Genomic DNA, 14,186 nt, shown 5'->3' with positions numbered 1-14,186 from the left:
GAACATCTGAGACTCTCGGACACCAGACTGGATGGAGGGAGCAAGAAAGCCAGGACTAAGCCCATCTGGAGTCAGAGGGTCCGCTGAGAAGTAAGGGCTTCAGACACAAAATGGGGGTATTGGCAAAAAGATGCTACAGGAAAGAAGCAGAGAGGGAAAGATGAGGAGGAGACTGGATGCCCTGGAGTCAAGGTGGCAGCCATCAATAGGGACCAAGGACCCCTTCCCACCCCACTCACACCCCCGTTCTCCCAGAGTCCTTTTTCCACACCCATCCCCTCTAACTCCCATCACCTCAACCTTCCTAGTTTGTTTTTTCAAGTAGCTTCCCTGATGGGCTTCCAGTTTCTAGGTCAGCCTCCCTGCAGTCGCCCAACCCCCCCCCCCCCCAGAGCAGAAGGCTGGGGAGGAGGAACGGCCTGAGCCCCTACCATCTGCCTCACCTGCTCCCTGGGAATGAGAGAGGCCTCGGGTTACTTCTTTTTTTGTGTCTGGTCCTGGACAGCTTGGAGCTTCCAGGGCAAAACCGGCCCTTGATCTCTCGGAATAAGCTCACAGGAGGGCGCACCCTGGTGATCCAGAAATGCGGAGCAGCCTGCCTTAGGCAACTCTGGTGGTCCTATCCCTTGCTCTTCAGGGTCTGACACATACTAGGTGCTGTGTCTCTAGATGACAGATGGTTCTATTTGTCGTGCTGGTGGCTTCTTGGCTTCATCCACAGAGTGGAAACAATAACCTTCCCTTTCATGAAACCTTTGGTACCCTGACCAAGCTTAGGCTCCAGCAACACAGTGGACACTGAAGAGATACCCGGCTGTTCCTCCTAATTCTGCTCTCCTCCCCAGGGATCCTTTGGGAAGCTGTAGGGAAATGCTCAGGGAATTTCAGGTGTGCATTCCAGCTCAGCTCTTGTAGATTCCACCAAGAAAAGAACCAAGGCAGCTACTTCCCCTGTATCTTCATCGAAAAATACGAATAAGGAAAGAGTCGCCACCTGAGAATGGCAGCCAAGCAGTAAGGAGTGGTCAGAACGAAAGCCCCCAGAACAACAGTGTAATTAATGGTTGGTAAGCACCGGTACTATTTTAAGCACTTGACCTGACTCAGGTCATCCTCATACCAAAGTAACCGACCGCTGTGACAAGGCACAGAAGATTATGTATTTCTGGAATATTCCATAGATGGAAAGTATCATCAAGTGTGTTACACTGAAGCAACAACCACAAATGCTGGTTCCGCCAGGAAGGGAAGGTTTGCAGCCAAGCCTGACAACTTGAGCTGACCCCTGGGATACACGTGGTGTAAGGAGAGAACCGACTCCCTCAGGTTGTTCTTTGACATACATTCATACACAAACAGAATAAACATTTTATTTAAAAATATTGTTATTTGTGCATGTGTTCGTTTATCACTTTGTATCTCTTTTTCTCTGTGTGTGTGTGCCTGTCTGTCTGTCTCTCTCTCTGTGTGTCTGTGTGTGCGTGTCTGTGTGTGTGTCTGTGTGTGTGTGTCTGTGTGTGTGTGTCTGTGTGTGTGTCTGTGTGTGTGTCTGTGTGTGTGTGTCTGTGTGTGTGTCTGTGTGTGTGTGTCTGTGTGTGTGTGTCTGTGTGTGTGTCTGTGTGTCTGTGTGTGTGTCTGTGTGTGTCTGTGTGTGTGTCTATGTGTGTCTGTGTGTGTGTCTGTGTGTCTGTGTGTGTGTCTATGTGTGTCTGTGTGTGTGTCTGTGTGTCTGTGTGTGTGTCTCTGTGTGTGTGTGTGTCTGTGTGTGTGTGTGTCTCCGTGTGTGCCTGCCGAGGTCAGAGACATCTGAGTCCCTTGCAGCTCGAGCTGCAGCAGGCAGTTGTGAGATGCCTGATGCAGTAGTGCGTGCCTTTATTCACAGAACTCAGGAGACAGAGGCAGAGAGCTTTGTGAGTTTGAGGCCAACCTCGTCTACACAGTGAGTTCCAGGACAAAAAAAAAATCTATATGCGAGACCTTATCTCAAACAAGCAAAAAAAAAGATTTTTTTATTACTTTTAATTATACATACATGTACGTGTCTATGTGTGGGTATGTGCACAGATGCCAGTGGAGACCAGAGATTGGTATTGGAACCCAAATATGGGTCCTTTGGAACTGCAGTAAAAGTGCTAAGCCAGTGGCCTGAGGTTGAGCTTCACATCCCAAAGTGGAAGGAGACAGGAGAGGGCAGGCTTTGGAAACCCGTACTCTAATTTGCACATACACATACACCCACCCCTCATGGCCTGTTCGAGCACACACACACACACACCTCACACACACAAACACCTCATGACCTATTCACACACACACACACACACCTCATGGCCTATTCACACACACACACACACACCTCACACACACATACACACACATACACACACACCCACACACCTCATGGCCTATTCACACACACCTCACACACACATACACCTCATGGCCTGTTCACACACACCTCACACACACATATACCTCATGGCCTATTCACACACACACACACACACACACACCTCACACACACATATACCTCATGGCCTATTCACACACACACACACATTCACACACACCTCACACACACATACACCTCATGGCCTATTCACACACACACACACACACACCTCACACACACATATACCTCATGGCCTATTCACACACACACACACATACACACACACCTCACACACACATACACCTCATAGCCTATTCACACACACACACACACACACACCTCACACACACCCCTTATGGCCTGTTCTCTGTCTCTGTCTCTGTCTCTCTGTCTCTGTCTGTCTCTCTCTCTCTCTCTCTCTCTCACACACACACACACACACACACCTACACACACACACACACACACCTCATGGCCTATTCACACTCACATACATACACACATTGCACACATGCATCATACACACATCATACACACACATCATATACATCATACATACACACCACAGACATATCATATACACACACAATCACACACTCAAAGGCCCACAGATTCCCATCTATTTCCACAGTCTGTGATGTGAGAAATTAACCCCTTGTTTGCAGTAGGCATCACTGTTAGGTTGCTTGAGGGTCAGAATGGTTCCTAGGTGACACTTTTCAGAGCTCTGCCATTCAGTTTCCCATTCTTTGAGATAGAAACAGCCATTATAGTGACTACTTTTGTGCAGTGGGATGAGGATGGTTTGAGATGAGCTATGTCAGTTCCTAGCAAGTATTAATTAGGTTAATTATAACCAAGTTATAATTGTGTTAGTATTACTGCTGTCCTTTTTCATTCCAGCCACTTTATTTTTTATTTTCATGTGTGTATGTCAAGTGTATGGGTGCATGTGCACTCGTGTGCATGTGCAGGTGGAGGCCCAAGGTCCATGTTTGGAATCAGCCTCGATCACTCTTCCACTTTCAATGAGGCAAAATCTGTCAGCCAAAGCCAGAGCTTGCCAACACAACACCTCCAGGCTGGTCAGTCTCCCAGCTTACCCTGTCTATCTCTGAAATGATAGAATGCCACACCCACATCACAGCTGTGTGGGCTCTGGAGATGCAAACTTTGGTCCTCACACCAGGAGAGTGAGTGCTTCACCAACTGAGCCATCCCCTCTAACACCTCAGTACCCTCCATCTCTGCTCAGGGCCTCAGACTTTCCTGAATCCCTGCCTCCAGGAAGCTCTCCCTGCTGTAAGAGCCGGCAGCTTTCTAGCCGCCTCTCTCCTGTTTCCCGGACTGTCTGCAGAACCCAGGACAGCCCAGGAGGGCTGCTGCTCTCTGAGAAGTAGCCATGCCTCTGAGGGAAATGTCCCCATCACCCCCACCTTATTGAAGAGGAAATTGCAGCTTGGCCAGGAAAATGAACACCCTCCCAACCCAAGCCCCTCCATGCTCTTTTGACTGCCTACAGTCTAGAGAGTACCATCCTACCCTCCCCTCTACCCGAGCCTAATGCTCTCAACCACTGAGTCATCAAAAAACAAGTGTCAAACTGGCCTAGATAGAGAGATATTGATTGATTGGCTTTCTTCAGCACCGGGGCTCCAATTCAGGCCTTATATGTAATGCGCTCATACAAGCCTCGCGCTGACTCTCCTCAGCTGCTATTGAATTCCCGGTGTCCAGGAAGACACAAGTTCATTTCAGAACCTTCTGGGTATTCCAGATTCCCCATGCATCATTCATTTGTCTTAATTAAGCAAATGTCTGCTGCATCCCCATGGTGGATCTGGCTGCTTTGGGGACATGGAGCCAGGACAAGGCATTCCCAAGTCCAACAGGCTGGCAGCGTCTGAGAATCAGTCCTTACTCAGGGATGCCAGGTCTGTCAGTCAAGGCTAGATCGGGAATATGGCCAATTGCACTAGCTAGCTCGCCCTGGAGACCTTCAGGGGATATGGGTGGAGTCTTCAGCGCCTACTGAGAACTTGGGCTGATTTGTCCTATCCGAGCTCCAAAGGGCAAAAAAGGACCACTTGGACTAGTCCTAGAGGTCTGCAGGATAAAAGGACAGTTTAGTGCCCAATGCCCAGGTAGGGCTGAGGCAGCTTGCCTGGGTCTGGAAATCCACATGGAATGTCTTTTTCTTTCTTTCTTTCTTTCCTTCTTTCTTTCTTTCTTTCTTTCTTTCTTTCTTTTTTTTTTTTGATTCTTTTTTTCGGAGCTGGGGACCGAACCCAGGGCCTTGCGCTTCCTAGGCAAGCGCTCTACCACTGAGCTAAATCCCCAACCCCTTTTTCTTTCTTTTTGATGAACGTGTGTGTGTGTGTGTGTGTGTGTGTGTGTGTGTGTGTTTGCATGTGTTTACATATATATGTATGTGAGCACACTAGCTGTCTTCACACACACCAGAAGAGGGCATCACATCCCATTACAGATGGCTGTGAGCCACCACGTGGTTGCTGGGATTTGAACTCAGGACCTCTGGAAGAGCAGTCAGTGCTCTTAACCACCGAGCCATCTCTCCAGCCCCCACTTGTGTATATTTTTATGTGCTTGTTTCTATGTATGCTTAGGTGCACACGCATGTGCAAGTGGGCGTGGTGACCAAAGGCCAACAGTCGATGCTCTTCCTCAGGCATGACTCCAATTTTTTTGAATTTTGGCTCTTTGGGTGTTTGTTCATTTGCTTTTCTCTTTGTAGCCCTGGGTGCCCTGGAATTTGCTCTGTAACCCAGGCTGGCCTTGAACTCACAAAGTAAACCTCCCTCAATCCTCTTTTGAGACATGGTCCTTCCCTGGCCTGGAGCTCACCAATTAGGTTAGACGCACTGACCAGTGAGCCTAAGGGTCCTTGTGTTTCCACCTCATCAGTACTGAGATTCCCGTGTCCAACCCCACACGCTTTGTAAAATAATCGTTACTTTTTTTTTAATATTTAGAGTGTTAATATGTGTGCTAGTGAGCAGACTTGCAGCATATGAACATGTCAGAGGTCAGAGGGCAGCTCATAGGAGGGAGTCAGTTCTACCAGGTCTATCTCTAGAATGGAAGCTAGGTCGCTAGGTGGAGTGACATCACTGACTCCCTGAGCGGTCTTGCTGCTGTCTTTCACGTGACTTCTGAAAATTTAGGTTTTCATTCTGTATACGCAGAGTCTCCCCGCAAAGGCTCGCATGTTGGAGGCTAGCTCTCCCAGAAAGTATCCAGAGGGGTCTCTTGGGAAGTAACCAAATCATGAAGGTGCTAACCTTATCCATAGGCTGACGATGAGTTATTCTGTGTAGTCCAGGCTATCCCGGAACTCACTCTGTAGACCAGGCTGGCCTCGAACTCACAGAGATTCACCTGCCTCTGCCTCCCCGAGTGCTGGGACTGAAGGTATGCGCCACCATGCCCAGTTCCCAGGGGTACATCACGTCCCCAGGTGCTCCCGCCTCTCTAGGGTTCTGTTCCCTGGCTCCTGTGACAGTCTCTTCCACCATCTTGCTTCTGCCATCCATGGGACCCTGAAAGCAGTGGCACAGCAACATGGGGTGAGCCCTCTGAAAGCGTAGCCCCAAATCAAACTTCCCCTCTCCTCTTTCATTTGTGTCAAAGGTTTTGTTGCAGTGAAAAACTGACCCCTGACACAGAGTGGCCGCAGGAGTTGATGGGGGTGGTGACCTGCTGCCTTTGGTCAAAGTCTCATGGAAAACAGACACTATGTCTTTGCTCCAGGCATTAAAAGAGCTGGGTGTCCATCCTCAGAGCAAGCAAGAAGAATCTAAAAGTGACTATTTATCATCAACATCACCATCATCATCATGACCACCACCACCACCACCATCATCATCACCATCACCATCACCACCATCATCATCACCATCATCCCCATCACCATCACCACCACCACCACCACCACCATCATCATCACCATCATCATCACCACCACCACCATCATCCCCATCACCACCATCATCCCCATCACCATCACCACCACCATCACCACCACCACCACCATCATCACCACCACCACCACCATCATCACCACCACCACCATCATCATCATCACCATCATCACCACCACCACCATCATCATCACCACCATCATCATCCCCATCACCACCATCATCACTATCATCATCGACTAACCAGACTGAATCTGTGGGGCAAACTCCATCCTGGCGCACTCAGGGCAAGAAACCCGGCCAACCCCATCGGCTCTCTGGAGCCACTTTCTTTCTTTTTCTTCCCTCTTCCCCCTTTTCTTTTTCCTTTTTGACAGGGGGCCTTACTAGCTCTGGCTGTCCTGGAACTCACTCTGTAGACCGGGCTGGGCTCGAACTCAGAGATCCGCCTGCTCCTGCCTCCTGAGTGCTGGAACCAAAGGTGTGCACGACCACACCAGGCTAAAGTCACATTTTTTTTCTTTTTTAAAGATTTATTTATTTTATGTATGTGAGTTACACTGTAGCTGTCTTCAGACACACCAGAAGAGGGCATCAGATCTCATTACAGATGGTTGTGAGCCACCATGTGGTTGCTGGGAATTGAACTCAGGACCTCTGGAAGAGCAGCCAGTGCTCTTAACCACTGAGCCATCTCTCCAGCCAACCTCCATTTTCTTTTAAAAAACAAATTATTGTGGGCTGGAGAGATGGTTCAGTGTTTAAGGATCCAGGCTTAATTTCAAGTACCCACATGTCAGCTCACAATATGTCTGTATGTATAGACATACATGCAGGCAAAACACCAATGCATATAGATAAAAACTGGAACTGGAGTTACAGACTATTGCGAGCCACCATGTAGATGCTGGAAATCAAACCCAGGTCCTCTGCAAGAGCTCTAACCACCGAGCTATCTCTCCAGCCCCTCTAGAGTTACTTGTTGAGAACAAGTGAACTGTAAATCCGGGGGCCAGTGGGTGGTGGTTCTGCAATGGGGTCCAGAGCCTGGCATCTGTTTGGCAAACACTCTAACACCAAGCTGCCTCTCTAGCCTTTTCTTTTCTTTTTTTTTTTTTTTAATTTGGACAGGGTTTCTCTGTGCAGCCCTGGCTGTCCTGGAACTTGATCTGTAGATCAGACTGTCCTCAAACTCAAAAGATCCACCTGCCTCTGCCTCCCAGGCGCTGGGAGTAAAGACCGATGATGTCACCACACCGTGCTGGCCTCTTTTCTTCTTAGGCCTTTATTTTAATTTTGAGACAAAGTCTTGCTACATTTCCCAGGCTGGCCTCAAAATGATGTATGTAGCCCAGATAAACCTTGATTTCCAGTCTCGTCTCTGAAGCAGCTGGGATTCCAGGTCTGGGCCACCAGGTCAGGTTTTCAACAGCGATTTTGGCGGACAGCTGGAGGCTATCAGGAACCTATCAGGTTCCAGCTGAAGACAGTCACCTCTGCAGGGGAGGTGGTCCTTGGGAAATCCATTCAGAGAAGGAGCAGGAGGCAGAGAAAGATCAGCAGCAGCAACCCCGCAGCTGCCCAGGTCGTCCCCTCAGATGGGTATGTCAACTGAAGACGGCAGAAGACTCTGTCTCTCCATGTCGCCAGCCTACTGACCAGAATGCAGCTGAAACCTTTGGACAGACTCCTGGAAGGGTGCAAGGAGACAGGCCCGCGGGTAGGAGAGACTGACTGGGTTAGACCTGAGCACCCTCAGTCACAGCACACAGGGAGCCAGGCCATCAAGCAGGTAAACACTAGGTTACCCAGAAAAGGCTCACTGACGTCAGCTCTGAGTTCCGACTCATCAGGTGTACCAGAGGTGAGGGGGAAACGCAGTCTGAGGAGGCAAGGCTGTGATGGCAGTCTGACTCGGATATGACAGCTGCCTGGAGGTGCGGGACAGGGGTTTAAAATAATCGTGATGGATAAGGGAAGGGATCTACGAGAGGATGTGGAGTGGGTGGGCGTTGGAAGCAGGGAGGTGCAGTTCACAAAAGGGATCTGAACAAAATCTAAGGAGGCTTTGCGTCATCTCACAAGCTTGGGGTGGCTTTGGTGAGACCGTAATCACAACAGACCCTGTGTGGTGAAGAGCGGAAGCGTCCAAGGTGTGTCAGCAGACGCTGTGGCAGAAGGAGGGGCAGAGGGCAAATGAGGCAGAGAGACAACAGAGGACCCAGGACAAAGGGGTGAGTTCTGAAGAGACAGCAGGGCAGCGTGGGAGTATCAGGAACATCAGGGGACAGAAGATGGATCGAGCTAAGACACGGTCAGTGCCAGGCAGGGCATCACCCATCTGTGATCCCGGCACCTGGGAGGCAGAGGCAGGAGGATCAGGAATTGAGAGCCAACCTGGCTTCCACAAGGTATTTGAAGAGAGCCTGGTTGTAAGAACATAAAAATGAGAATGGGGCTGAGGTGGGGAGGCCTGGGGACTTAGCTCAGTTGGTCAGGGGCTTCTCTAGCATGCAAGAAACCCCGGGTTCCATCTCAGTACCACACAAGTCAGCTGTGGTGGTGCATGGCTGAGCTCCTAGCACTGGAGTGTCGAGGCAGGAGGCACAGGAGTTGAAGGTGGTTGGTGGCTATAAGTTGTTTGAGACAGGCCCTGGCTACACGAGCCCAAGGGGAGGAAGGAAGGAAGGAAGGAAGGATGGAAGGAAGGAAGGAAGGAAGGGAGGAAAGGAGGGAGGGAGGGAGGGAGGGAGGGAGGGAGGGAGGGAGGGAGGAAGGATGAGCAAGGGCCCGAGTGATGACAAAAATGATGGTTGAAAATTCTCAAAAATTAATGGCAGACAGCAAAGCAGAAACCTTGCAGAAGATGCCTTTAATTCCAGCCCTTGGTAGGCAGAGGCAGGTGGATCTCTATGAATTCAGGGCCGACCACATCTACATAGCTAGTTCCAGGCCAGCCAGGGTTACATAGAGAGAACCTGTCTCAAACAAACCAAAAGGGAGGAAAAGAGATAGAGGCCAAGTAGGGGCTACGGGGATAAGGGCGTGACATGAGTGACTGTATACAGGTCACTTCTGAGTACTGTTCAGCGTGGTTATGATTCTGAGCAGGGAGGCAAGCAGAGCCCTCCTTGACAACAGAGTGGGATGCTTACCTTGTTGCCTTGGCAACGCTGATGAAACTGATTCCAAGCACTCACCTATGTGGGAGAGACTTGCTTCCAACTGGAACAGCTAACTCAGTAGTTAAGCCAGGTCTAAGCAGGTTCCTCACGCAGTGAGGTAATGAAGGGTGGTTTGTTTTTCCAGTCTCCAGGACTGAGCACAGCTCCTGGAAGGCGGCTGCAGCTCAGAAATGCTAACTGTGGCTTCAGTCACACCAAAGGCCACGGTGAGTTCCTCTCCCCAAGGCCTTGCCTCTGGCGTCTCACCGGTCATGGGATTCAGTGATGAATTTAGGGTGCAGTTTTGCTAATGCAGGTGTATGGATTCTCCACAAAGTATTAGGGGATCCAAGTATTGGTGTAGTGCAAGAAGGATGGACGATGCGTGCAAGCATTGCGAAGTTCATTCTAGGAATGCAAGGCTGGTTTAACCCTTGAAAACCAATCTCATTAATATTCAAGTATCCCAGTGCAAAAGGAGAGACCGTGTGATGATCTCTAGATGCAGTGTGGGGTTGCGGGGGGAGACATTTGAGAAAGTTGGCAAAGGTTTATGATGAAACCCTTGGCAGACTAGAGACATCAGGAGCTTCTTATCTGATGAAAGGTATGTGCAGGCAACACACAGCTGGCATAATTAATGGTGAGTTATTGAAAGCAGTCCTCTGAGATCACGCACAAGCACAGGCTGCCCACTCTCACCACTCTTATCGACCACATACTGGAGGGCTTGGCTGGTGTAGCCAGTGAGAGGGGGCGGGTGGGGTACAGACAGATGGAGAACCAGTGTGACTGTGACTGTGGGAAAGTCAAGTGTGCAGGGCTGTTAGGATTAAGACATGATATTGGGGGCACTTAACAGTAGAGTGCTGGTCTACCTCATCCAAAGTCGGGGTCCAGTCCTTAAGACTGCTAGGAAGAAAAAAAAAGGAGGGTGGGAGAAAGCATTAAAAAATGAATTTAGGGGGCTGGAGAGTTGGCTCAGTGGTTAAGAGCACTAGCTGCTCTTCCAGAGGTCCTGAGTTCAATTCCCAGCAACCACATGGTGGCTCACAACCTTCTGTAATGGGATCTGATGCCCTCTTCTGGTGTGTCTGAAGACAGCAACAGTGTGCTCATATACATAACATAAATCTTTTTTTTTTTTTTAAAGAAGTGAATTTAGCTGAGCAGTGGTGGTACATGTCTTTGATCCCAGAACTCTCAGGAGGCAGAGGCAGGGGGATCTCTGAATTCAAGGCCAGCCTGGTCTACAGAGCTAGTTCTAGGATAGCCAGGGTCGTGCAGAGAAACCCTGTCTTTAAAAAACAAAACGAACCCCAACTAGCTATCCAAACAAAAGTGAATTTGATGAGGAGGCTGAGGCAAGTGGGTCCCTTCGTTTGTGGTGACCCTGTTCTACGTGGGTTCAGCACAGCCAGGGCTACATCAAAAACCCTGTCTTCAAGTAACAAAGCAAAACAATAACAACAAAAAAAAAACAAATTTGAGGGCTGCTGCCCTGCTGCAAAGGTGGCAGGCTGATGTCACTAGAAAGCCCAGTGCAGAACGGCAGCCTTCCGTTATCCATGAGGCTTTGAGTTTTCTCAGTGTGTGGGTTCCCGGACCCCACACCCTACCCCTGCAGAATGTCAGGCAGCCTTGGTGAGATTTCAGGTTCAGTTTCTTTGCTCTGGATAAGAACCCATTCTTATAAGTACCTGAGATTTCTGGGATGTCTCCCCATGCTAATGAGGCATCTCAGTACCTTAGTTTTGTCACCCTGGATATTCCTACCCCCTTCCCCAAAATTATATAATCCTTCATTCACCCCAGGTAAAGTTGATCTGTCTCCCTGAAGCTGGTCCTAGCACTCACAGGCCATCTGAAACCCTGTTTGTCAACCCTGCTCCCTTCCTCCTCCTTGTGGGCCGGTGCCCAAGGACCCCTAGGAGAAAGGAAACCCACAGAGGACTTAAGTGTGATCCCCAGAATAAATATTAATGAAGAGGAAGGGTGGGAGGAGGGAGAGGAGGGGAAGCCACTGTTAGGTCAGTAAGCACAGTAGCACACTTTTGTAACCCCGGCCCTAGAGAGGCATAGACAGACAGACCCTGAGGGTTCCCTGGCCAACTAGTCAAGCCACTTGGCAAGTTCCAGGGCAGGGAGAGAGAGTCAAGAGAAACAATCATTAAAAAGGCGGCTGGTGGACCGGTGAAATCTCAGCGGGTCAAGACATTTGCTGCCTGGACTGACAACCTGAGTTCAGTCTCTGGAGCCCTGGGGTGGAAGGGGAGAACCCACTCCTGTAAGGTGTCCTCTGGCACCACGAAGGCCTTTCTTGACACGTGTGCCCCCTCCAACTAATAAATACAAGTAAAGAAGGTGGGGAGTGCCTAAGGAACAACACCCGAACTGTTAAATTTATAGATAGATAGACGTGAAAATTAGATATAATACGGCTGTACCATAAAGCACTATAATTAAAGACAGAATAAAAGAAGGGGCCATCTGCTCATGGGAGGAAAAGTCAGTGTCCAGCAGCTCCTTCCCAAACTGAGTTACAGGTTAGCAAATCCAATATAATCCCAGCAAGTTTTATTTTTTAAAAAGATTAAAGATTTATTTTTATTTTACACGTGCTTGCTGTATGTGTGGGCGTTATGTATGTCTGTATGTGTGTATGGTTTGCTTTGCTCCGCCTCTCCATTCTTCGCTAACGACACGCATGGATTGGTTCGCCTTGCATTTCGTTGCTGAGTCCCACTTGTGACGACGCCACAGAGAGAAACTTGCCGGAGAACTGCTCATGAGGTTCCTCTGGCTTCTTGCTGTTTCTGAGAGTCTCGAGGTTTCTTCAGGATTGAACTACAGCTGCTGGTTCATGCGTGCGTGGTGTCCTTGTGTCCTAATAACTTTTCTCTTCGACCTCTGGCGGGTCATGGGCAGGAGGAGTGGCCGTGTGCTTATTAAAATAGGTGGTAGGAATTTATGCCTACCTGGTTCAGTATGTGAAATGCTTGTTCTGCAAGGGTGAAAACATGAGTTGTGAACCCTAATGCCCACATAAAAGTTGGCCACACCTAGGGAGACCCTACTGGACATGGTAATAAACTGCACCTCAAGTTCTTGTCTTTGTACCCATAACTCAGTGCATCTCTCAACCCTCATCAGAGAAGCCTCCTGGGGTAGCAGATACTGACTAAAACAGAAGCCAACCAGTCAACATGCAGGAAGCAAGAGACTGGAGTGCTCAGCTCTAAACAGGAAGTCTGAATCACAGCATCTTCTCTAGACTGAGGGGCTGTGGTGGATGAGCGAGTTTGATGATTGTGAAAGCCAGAACATTAAACAATGTTTCCTGGACTTGGCAGTGCAGCTACACACACGAACTCAATGGCTAGGACCAACAGAAATCCCAGCGTGGGTGGAGGAGGGGCTAAAAAATCCTGCGATCATCTGAGGGTCATTGGCACTTGAAGGCTGTAGGGGGACATGGTGGTTTGAATAAGAATGGCTCCCATAGGCCAGTGGCGATGGAGAATCCTAGCACTTGGCTGCAGTCTGGTCTACAGAGTAAGTTCTAGGACACAGCCCGGGCTGCAGAGAGAAACCCTGTCTCAAGAAGCAAACAAAACAAAAAAGAAACAAAGAAATAAAGCAAGCACACAAGCAAGCAAGAAAGAAAGGGAAAGAAAAGAAGAAAGAAAGAATGGCTCCCATAGGCTCAAATATTTGAATGATTGTTTGGTCATTAGGGAGCGGCACTTTAGGAGGTGTGGCTTTGTTGGAGGACGTGTGTCACTGGAGGTGGGTTTTGGAATTTCAGATGCTCAAGCCAGGCCCAGTGTCACTCTCTCTTCCTGCTGCCTGCTGGTCCAGGTGTAGAACTCCCAACTCCTTCTCCAGCACCATGTCTGCCTCCATGCCGCCATGTTTCCCACCACGATGGTAATGGACTGAACCTCTGAAACTTGCTGAAACTAGAAAATTTTTCCCCCCTTTTTTTTTTTTTTTCGGAGCTGGGGACCGAACCCAGAGCCTTGCGCTTGCTAGGCAAGTGCTCTACCACTGAGCTAAATCCCCAACCCCTAGAATTTTTTTAAAAAATATTTATTTTATTATATATGAGTACACAGTAGCTGTCTTCAGACACAACAGAAGAGGGCATCAGATCCCATTACAGATGGTTGTGAGCCACCATGTGGTTGCTGGGATTTGAACTCAGGACCTCTGGAAGAGCAGCCGGTGCTCTTAACCGCTGAGCCATCTCTCCAGCCCCGATACTAGAATTTACTGGCTAAGATTGGTCAACAAGGGGTTGGGGATTTGGCTCAGTGGTAGAGTGCTTGCCTAGGAAGGGCAAGGTCCTGGGTTCGGTCCCCAGCCCCGGAAAAAAAAAAAAAAGAGAGAAAAAAATTGGTCAACAAACTCCAGGAATCCTCCTATCTCTGCCTGCCTTGGCTGTTGGAATACAAACACCCAGGGCTGTGCCTGGCTTTCTAATTTAATTTTTAACTCTGTGTGTTTGTGTGTGTGTGTGTGTGTGTGTGTGTGTGTGTGTGTGTGTGTGTGTGTGTGTGTTTTAAGTGGTGCTTGGGGAGACCAAATGAGAGGCTCAGACCCCTGGAGCTGGAGTTTTAGGCAGCTGTGAGACACCTAACATGGGAGCTGGCAACCAAAGTCAGGACCTCTGGAAGAGCAGCATGT

The sequence above is a fragment of the Rattus norvegicus genome, chromosome 3 (genome assembly GCF_021556685.1).
Source record: "Rattus norvegicus strain SHRSP/BbbUtx chromosome 3, alternate assembly SHRSP_T2T, whole genome shotgun sequence".
Taxonomy (NCBI): Eukaryota; Metazoa; Chordata; class Mammalia; order Rodentia; family Muridae; genus Rattus; species Rattus norvegicus.
The sequence above is the reverse complement of the archived record's forward strand: the minus strand, read 5'-3'. Positions refer to the sequence as shown.